We start from the raw sequence: 9,714 nt of genomic DNA, 5'->3' as shown, positions 1-9,714 counted from the left end.
ATCTGAGAGATAACGGATTAGACGGAAGTGGACCAAGCGTTACAGAAGTTTATATATGAAGGGATTGTTAGAGATGGGTCTATAGTTAGCAGCACAATTTTGGTCGAGGGAAGGTTTTTTAAGTAATGTATGTATGATGGCATGTTTAAATGAGGGAAAGATACCGGAAGAGAGAGGTTGAATATTTTTGTGGTGGAGTGGTGACAGCAGGGAAAAGGGACTGGGGGAGATGTGAGGGAATAGGGTCATTGGTGCAAGTAGTAGGGCGATAGCCTGATCAGTTCTTCTTCTAGGATTATTGGTTAGTGAGATGATGAGGATATTGAAATAGGTTTGTTTGAAGAGATGAAGTGCAGAGTTGTATGTTTAAGCATAAACTTATAATGGATGAAAATCTTCGAGCAGACTGGATTTTCTCCAGACGTTCGGCGCACCTGCAGCACCGCTGTAGAAGACGTGTTTACAGAGTGTGCCAGGGTTGTCGCCATCTGTGCCGTGTTGTTCTGTGTATAGGAGGTGCAGCTTCGACCAGGGCACTTTGCAGTGTTTCATTATAATGTTTCAGTGCAGAGTCAGGACATGAGAGGGAGAAGATTGGGGCCAATGATGACTGCAAATTCTTCATAAGTTTCTGGATGTTAATGGCATGAATCTATTTATATAATTACCTTAAATTGTCTGTCATCCACTTCCGTCTGGATGTCCTCGAATCCCACAATCCACCGTGCTGCACCGGAAGTACGCTGACCGTCATTTTGGAATACCCAAGTGATGGATATTCCAATATGGCACCCGCTGGTGGTACCAAGCCCTTGAGCAGTACCAGCAGCGGGTCATTACCGGACCCCCTGCTGCTGGGACACCGCGCACACACCTCACATCGCGCACACACCTCACACATCACACTGCGCACCTAGCTGCCCACAACAAATTCAGAGTGAAAAACTACAACTTCAGACAATCCTAGCGGTGGCGGCCATGTTGGCGAGACAGAGTGCAGATCGCTGATCATATGGATGAGAGCAGGCATGGCATATGGATCCTGGAGATGCTGCTCTCCGCGCTGCTGATCTTGGGGATCCTGAGTGCGGAGGTGCAAGGAGCGGAGAGGGTGAGGCAGGGCTCCAGAGGGAGGCGGGGCTCTGGAAATCACCGGCTGTAACAGGGCGTGTCCTCAGTGGAGAGGAGGAAATGCCATATGCTATGTATATATATAATACAGGGGATGGCGGTGTATATATACAGTTAGGTCCATATATATTTGGACAGAGACAACATTTTTCTAATTTTGGTTATAGACATTACCACAATGAATTTTAAACAAAACAATTCAGATGCAGTTGAAGTTCAGACTTTCAGCTTTCATTTGAGGGTATCCACATCAAAATTGGATGAAGGGTTTAGGAGTTTCAGCTCCTTAACATGTGCCACCCTGTTTTTAAAGGGACCAAAAGTAATTGGACAGATTCAATAATTTTAAATAAAATGTTCATTTTTAGTACTTCGTTGAAAACCCTTTGTTGGCAATGACTGCCTGAAGCCTTGAACTCATGGATATCACCAGACGCTGTGTTTCCTCCTTTTTGATGCTCTGCCAGGCCTTCACTGCGGTGGTTTTCAGTTGCTGTTTGTTTGTGGGCCTTTCTGTCTGAAGTTTAGTCTTTAACAAGTGAAATGCATGCTCAATTGGTTTGAGATCAGGTGGCTGACTTGGCCATTCAAGAATATTCCACTTCTTTGCTTTAATAAACTCCTGGGTTGCTTTGGCTTTATGTTTTGGGTCATTGTCCATGTGTAGTATGAAACGACGACCAATCAGTTTGGCTGCATTTGGCTGGATCTGAGCACACAGTATGTCTCTGAATACCTCAGAATTCATTCAGCCGCTTCTGTCCTGTGTCACATCATCAATAAACACTAGTGACCCAGTGCCACTGGCAGCCATGCATGCCCAAGCCATCACACTGCCTCCGCCGTGTTTTACAGATGATGTGGTATGCTTTGGATCATGAGCTGTACCACACCTTAACCATACTTTTCTCTTTCCATCATTCTGTTAGAGTTTGATCTTGATTTCATCGGTCCAAAGAATGTTCTTCCAGAACTGTGCTGGCTTTTTTAGATGTTTTTTAGCAAAGTCCAGTCTAGCCTTTTTATTCTTGATGCTTATGAGTGGCCTGCACCGTGCAGTGAACCCTCTGTATTTACTTTCATGCAGTCTTCTCTTTATGGTAGATTTGGATATTGATACTCCTACCTCCTCGATAGTGTTGTTCACTTGGTTGGCTGTTGTGAAGGGGTTTATCTTCACCATGGAGATTATTCTGCGATCATCCACCACTGTTGTCTTCCGTGGGCGCCCAGGTCTGTTTGCATTGATGAGTTCACCAGTGCTTTCTTTCTTTCTCAGGATGTACCAAACTGTAGATTTTGCCACTCCTATTACTGTAGCAATTTCTCGGAAGGGTTTTTTCTGTTTTCGCAGCTTAAGGATGGCTTGTTTCACCTGCATGGAGAGCTCCTTTGACCGCATGTTTACTTCACAGCAAAACCTTCCAAATGCAAGCACCACACCTCAAATCAACTCCAGGCCTTTTATCTGCTTAATTGAGAATTACATAACAAAGGGATTGCCCACACCTGTCCATGAAATAGCCTTGGAGTCAATTGTCCAATTACTTTTGGTCCCTTTAAAAACAGGGTGGCACATGTTAAGGAGCTGAAATTCCTAAACTCTTCATCCAATTTTGATGTGGATATCCTCAAATGAAAGCTGAAAGTCTGAACTTCAACTGCATCTGAATTGTTTTGTTTAAAATTCATTGTGGTAATGTCTATAACCAAAATTAGAAAAATGTTGTCTCTGTCCAAATATATATGGACCTAACTGTATAATAAAACGGGGGATGGCGGTGTGTATATCTATTTTATTTACCACCAGCGGACCCCCCGCTGCTGGGACTCCCCCACCGCAAGAACCCCTCCCCACCGCTGGGATCTAGGTCGCCGATAGGTGGGTGAGCACACAGGTGGGGGGTGAGAGATTCTCACCGCTACAAAGCCTGCCCCTATTGCGACATTACCGCCCTCCCGATGCGATAGCATCGGGCCTCCATCTAGTATTTCTATAAGTGTGGACAGTGGGGGTGTCCTGAGCAGGATGACAGCTCTTGACAGAGAAATAAATGTTGTGGTCAGAGAGCGGGAGAGAGGAGTTGGTAAAATCATACACTGAGCAAAACCAAGTTCAAGCCATCTCATTCATTAACAGGCACGTGCCTCTTAATGAATCAAGCAAGGCACGAATTAGCGTGCACCTCCCCACAAATCTTACTTCAGTCATGGACTGAGGTAAGATTTGTTGCATAAAGTACGCCCCCACATGTCATAAATTAGATGAGCAAGGGTCATTAGTACTTCCTTATGGAGCTGCACAAAAATGGTGTGAATCTAACGTTGCTGCAACTTTTCAAACCTTTTTTGACCTAAAAGTTTTGCTGAATCAGGGCTCAGGTGTGCACCAAGCTACCTAATTGCTATATTTGATTGAACTAGTTTGTGCAGAACCAAGAAAGCAATTACAATACTTTGGGGCCCGACTCGTCATTTCCAGGTTCTTGTTAGTTGTTACAGTTACATAGATTGTAAAAAGACTTGGGTCCATCAAGTTCTACTTTTCTGCACCAATTGTTCATTTTGTCACTACATTAACTATAACCCACAATGTTATGTGTATACAGGAAATCACCCAGCCCTTTTTTAAAAGATGTCAGGGAATGTTTCCACGTTCAGTAAGGCTATGTGCACACGTCAGGATTTTGTCAGGCTTTTTCCTCAGGTTTTGTAGCCAAAACCAGGAGTGGAACAATTAGAGGAAAAGTATAATAGAAACATATGCACCACTTCTGCATTTATCACCCACTCCTGGTTTTGGCTACAAAACCTGAGGAAAAAGCCTGACAAAATCCTGACGTGTGCACATACCCTATACGCTGCAGGTTTGACGCTGCATTCATCCACAGCGGCCAGATGATACAGCATAGTGGATGGGATTTGAAGAAATCCCATCTCCACTATGCGTGCAGGGATGCCTCCAGCTTCCCTGCGTAAAGGGACATGTGGCGTCTTTCCAGACCGCAGCATGTCAACTTATCTTGCGAAGAACACATGCAGAATCACCTGTGTTCAAAAGCCAGCAGCGCTTGTGATGCAGCAGACATGTGCTGTGTCCAAAGCTCTTCCGGTTTTTGCCCGTGGAAACATACCCTTAGTGTCTGCCATTACTACTATTTGTGGCTGGGCATTCCAGTCTTACTGCTCTAATTGTAAAGAAACCTTACTATTTAGCTGTCGGAATCACGTTGTCCTCAGTATGGTCCTTGGAAGGAGTAAGTCATGTGCTGGTGATTTGTACTGATTATACATGTAAATGAGATCTCCTCCAAGGCATCTTTTTTCTAAGCTATACAAGCCCAACTTTTCTATCCTCTCCTCATATGAGGTCTTCCATCCCCTGTAATAACCTAGTTGCCTGCCTTTGAACTGATTCTACCTTCTGAATAGCCTTTCTAAATGAGGAACCCCAAACTGGATCCTGTATTCTAGATGTGGCCTAACTAGTGATTTATAAAGGGGTAATAAAATAATATGTTGGGATTGCAGAATTTTATCTTTATTTTTATACACCCTAAAATCTTGTAAGCCACTTCATTTTTTTTCTTGAGGGACTCAAGGACATTTTTTGAGCAATATTCTTCAAAATGGCATGGGTGGGTCATGAGTTCTGTGCAAAATTAAAAAAAGCTCTATTGTCTTTATGAATACCAAATAGGCAGGTGGCCGGGTTACATCTGACAAAATGAGCTTGGAAATATCAGGTATATACAATCACTCCGGGGTACGGCGGAGGGGACTGGAGGACATTTGCGCTTAAATTTGAAACTTTCAAAAAAGATTAATCAGTCACAGACATTGTACATAATGGTGACTATAAAACAGACGCTAATAAGGGGGCAAATTAAAATACTGTGCAAACAGAAAACATGCGAAAAACAAAAACTACACAGGAAAATAAGGTGCAGATGCTGTAAGTCAGCCCCGGAAGGCACCATTTGTAGGGCGTCGTGCCCTGCAGGACTATGTGCCGCTTACACTGGCAGTTTGGGCTGACAGACTCCCTTTAGGTACAACAGGATGTAAGCGCAACTGTGTGGGAGGAGGGAGCGCAGCTCGAGGTCCCTTGAGACCTGGGCAGCCATCTTAAATCCGTTCTCTGAGGAAAGCGAATTACTACGTTTAGCGCTTCACCCTAACGTCGGGGATACACGCAGGCGCCCAGGAAAACACCTCACTGCCGTGACTTCGCATTTACTACGTGATAAGGACCCGAGTAAGAAGCCACCTGCCCCCAGCACACACTAGAAGCACAATGACCGCGTACGAGTATAGACAGCGAACGTCAGCCACTAAACTGCGGCCTTAGGCTTTGAGCATGCGCAGGAGAGAGGCACGTAAGGAGAAGTAATCCTCCCCCCACGATTTGACCTGTCGGATGTCAATCATCCCTTTCTCCGCTTCCTATTGGTTAATTGTGAAGGGGGCGGCGGAGCGCTCTCACGGTGACGGTAAAACATATACAAGTTCGTCGTGCTATTCTTCGTATCCCTTCGCATGAGGCGAGAGGAGAAATAGTCCATCTCTCCCGCCCTCTGTCGCCTCGGGCTGGGGGCAGTGCACGGACGGCGAAGTGTGAGTACCGCTTGTTTTGGGGTGTCACCTTGTACATAATAGGAAACGGAGTCCGAGGAGGGAGTGCTAAATAAAGGGGGCCGTGTGTTTCCGATAGGGGTTGCTGTGAAGGCATAGCACGGAACACGAGTGGGGTGAGAAGCACGCGTGGCCTAGCGGTGTGCACAATACATAGGGATTATTAGTGGCCGAGTGGCCCGAGCGGGAGGTTGGGAGCAGACGGAGTGGCGTGGGGGAGGGGAGCTTTCCACGGGGGGAGGTGTGGACTGCTGCTGCCTCTCCCCTCCCCCTCTTTCTTACTCTCTCGTTACATTGTAGCACTAGAAGTAGTTACAGTTGCCGTCTCCTAGTCTGGAAACAGACATCTGTATCCCCCGCCCCCTGCAAATCCAGTCTGGAAGGGGCAGGCACTTGCGGGACCCCCGAAGTCTTCGCAACTCCATCGCTGCCCCTTTTGTTTTTCTGTGGAATCCGTCTATCCTGCCTCTTCTGGGGGCTGCATTCTTCCTCGCCTGCTCCATGAGCCCTTCCTGGAGGTGACTGACTGCTGAGGTAAATCTGCTGTGTGTGCCTCCATTGTGTCCCCCTCAGCCCTAGTTTGGGGGTCCCAGATCTGGGGATGGCCACTTCTCCCCCGCGTCCTTTGTAGTGATGTGGACCCCAAGGAAATCCACGCTCCACAGGGACCAAACCGTAAAGTTCTCCAGCTCCAGCCGTGAGCCCAGCTCCTGTGGTGTGTTCTGCATGGTTTTTCCTTCCTGCCATCCGACTGTACATCTGGCAGCTCTTACAGTAGTTTCCATGTGTATTTGGGGGGTGCCCAAACTTAACGCTTGGCGTTGTGGGTTCAGCTTCCCTAAGACGCATGGCAGGGGTGTAATGGTGGATGAGAACCTTTTGTCCATAAGGAATTGGTTCTTCCTGAGTGAGTTTGGCAGGCTCAGTTTGTTGAAGGAGGGGAGGGATGAGAGGGAGGTGGTGGTTGTATAGAGGAGGGGGTGTCTTTCTGTGAGCTACAGAAACATCTGCTATGTGTTAACTGGGTAGAACAGGGACTCTAGCATTCATCTTGACAGAAAAAAAAGAAACTTCTGCATGCAAAATATTGAGTGGGTTTCTAGTCCATGTAACTACTGATCCGTTACATTGTATCCATATCTAGCTGGGGGCTTCATGTTTAGTCTCCCTGACGGTGGCTTTGTCTTCGTACGCTGCAGATTACACACAAGGCTCGGCTAATCAATGCGTCCTTAAGGATGAGGCCTGAAAACTTGTGGGTTGTATACTGTACTTATCAGACAGCTTTTTACCGTTTTCAGACCTTAAAAAGAAAGCAACACTCATGAAACTTTAGAATTTTTTGGCTTGGGGAATTTAGAGGTTTCTGGGGTCCTGACTTGGAAGCCACAGCTGTGCGACACATGTATCAAGACAGAAAATACCTAGCTTGGAGCGTGTGTGTTTTTTTTGTTTGTGTTTTAAAGGCTTGATTCACATGAGCATACACATTAGCGGGTCAATCTAACACCATAACGTGCTCAGAACCAAAACGTAGTCCTAAGGTTGGGTTCCTATGAGCGTATTTTGAGGCCTGTATCGGCCTGTGTTCTCATGATTCTGACTGACAGCTTTGGGTGTTTGCAGGTGTATGTTTTGGTTGGTAGACCCACATCCGGGCATTGCCGTCTGTATGGGCCGTAAAATATGCTCAGGTGAACCTGACCTCAGGACTACATTTTTGTTCAATTTGATCATATTAATGTTTTATTTATTTTTTTCCCAAATGACATATACAGGTGACCAGCTAATGTGTATGTGGATAGGCTCCAACTTTCCCTTGACAAACATTGTGACGAGAGATTTGGGAAGTTGACTTTCAACAAACGAGATCCTTTTGTTCCTAGGGAAGATACAAGTCTATCAGAGGTATCTGGCAACCTGTTGACCGAACAAGAGTTTAACTGTCTGGGATCTAATGTAAATGGTCAGCCTTGGAAGACTTGGTTCTTGGTCGGGCATGTTGAGTTTCAATTCTTGATGTTTTTGTTTCCTGGGGAGAAAAGCTATCACCACTGTGCTTGACGGCAGCTACCTCCCCATTGAGAACACGTAGGGAAATTAGCATGCCTGCCTTTGGGGTAAGGGTAGGTCGAACAAGATAGTTTGGCCATCAGCTTTTAAGGTTATGTTCCTATGATATCTAGAGTGGTGTTTACAATTGTTGATATCCCTGCCAAAAAGGTGTTGAGGAGCCGGACGTTTTATTTTTTTGTATTGCAAAGGGTGATATTGGCACTGACATCTGCAGAATAACTTGACTCGATCAACTTTTGTCATTTTTCAGTGCGGATTTGTTTTGCTGGCGCTGTGAAATGCAGTAGAAAATCCACTGCATTTTCTCTGCGTGGCAATGTACTCTTAAACTGTGTGGAGTTTTTTTGAAATGTCTTAAAATTTCCCCGGACAAGAGAATTATCTAAAATAAGCATTACTTGCCCCTTGAATCCAAAGCAATAATTTCCAAGAGCCCTATCAGTATCGGTTGGTAGTGATGACGTCCCATACATCAGTCACCTGACTGCTGCAGTCAAGAATGGAGGCCAGTGGTCAGATAACTGACTATGTCATCACTTCTGGTATGGTGGTGACCAAGGGGTTTGTGATTGTTTCCTACTCCTGAACAAATTTGAAAAACAAAAACAGGAAAAGTTCTTTTCAATTCACTTCAGTAAAACTGTGGTGGTTTCCTGATTTCAGGTCCAGAATTTCATCTGAATTAGGTCTCATAGACCCTTGCAATTGGCAGTGCAACATTGAAGAAACATTACTTGAGTTTGTCAGATATGACATTATAAGTCTACATGTATGACAATGTGTTCATCATGTCTAGAAATGTTTGTTGCTAATCAAACTTAAAGTTTTAGATTGTGCTTGGTTTCTGTTATGACTAGTTTCATTGGGTTTCAGTTTTTTTTAGACAGCAAAAAAAAAGTGTAGTCTAAAGAGCTTTTCTTCTCTAGCAAGCAAAAACATGAAACCCTATGTAAACATTGTGGACTCACTTAGAAGTTATGGGGTTGCTCAGGGTTCCTCACTTTTCATTCCTACTAATAATGGAACATACAAGAACACTTGGGTTTACCCAATAGTGCATGAAGTTTATTAGGATATGTTGCCAATATTATCCTTTATTTGTGTAGCATTTAGTCTGTTCACATCTTGGTTTACAAGGAAGCTACAAATGGCGAACATTGGACTATATATTGGCTCATCCTTGATGTTTCTACAGAAGAAATGTGAACATGACCTGGGTGTAGCAATTTTACATCAGAGGAATTGATAGAAATGGCTGATGATAAAAATGAGCAATGATGAATTAGGTAAGGGACCAGAAACAGCTAGTAAGCACTTATAATCTAAAGATAATGGAATACACTGCTCATTTGTCTTAGCGAGCCACTATGTTCAATTGGGGAAAACTGGCTGTGCACATCAGATGGCCAAACGATGATTTGGCCAACAGTTGTTTCTCCCATACACAAGAGTGATCTTGGGCCATGAAGAAGCAGACAACTGATATATCTGCCAGCAGCTTATCTTCAGTGGAACAATGCAATCATTAGTCTGAAATCGGACCTGTCCCATCAACATCTCTCACCACCATCTCTTTGCCGGCACCCCCCAAACACGTTGTTGGGGTCGGCTAACAGTTTAACTTTAATGGGTGGCCTTAAATGACAACACATTACTTAGTCCATGCCAGTATGTATGCTAACATCCTTGTAAAGTTTATGGCAATAGAACAATCATATCATGTAAAGAGGTTGTCAGTTTAAAATGTAAAACAAAAATGCTCCAGATGGGTTAAAAAATGAAAACAAAATATAGGGTTCTCTGGTTTGCTGCAGTATTCTGGCATAAAAAGCTTTGAAAAGTTGCATAATTTTGTCGCAACTGGAGGCTGCA

At 44.6% G+C, this 9,714-nt stretch overlaps 1 protein-coding gene across 8 annotated transcripts in view; it reads left to right on the top strand.

The window, feature by feature from the left end:
- Positions 1-5,590: 5,590 nt before the first annotated feature.
- TCF3 (transcription factor 3) overlaps positions 5,591-9,714 on the top strand; it is a 131,605-nt gene continuing 127,481 nt past the window's right edge. For 5 of the 8 annotated variants that reach the window (XM_077272183.1, XM_077272154.1, XM_077272194.1 and 2 more), the window contains exon 1: positions 5,602-5,748. The gene's annotated coding sequence lies outside the window, so the exon portion shown is untranslated. Of the gene's footprint in view, positions 5,749-5,779; positions 6,301-9,714 lie in introns of those variants that run through there. The other 3 variants (XM_077272203.1, XM_077272162.1, XM_077272172.1) reach the window with 3 other exon arrangements.

The sequence above is a fragment of the Ranitomeya variabilis genome, chromosome 1 (genome assembly GCF_051348905.1).
Source record: "Ranitomeya variabilis isolate aRanVar5 chromosome 1, aRanVar5.hap1, whole genome shotgun sequence".
NCBI classification, from domain to species: domain Eukaryota; kingdom Metazoa; phylum Chordata; class Amphibia; order Anura; family Dendrobatidae; genus Ranitomeya; species Ranitomeya variabilis.
Note: the sequence above shows the minus strand (reverse complement) of the source record. Positions and strands in the feature narration are given on the sequence as shown.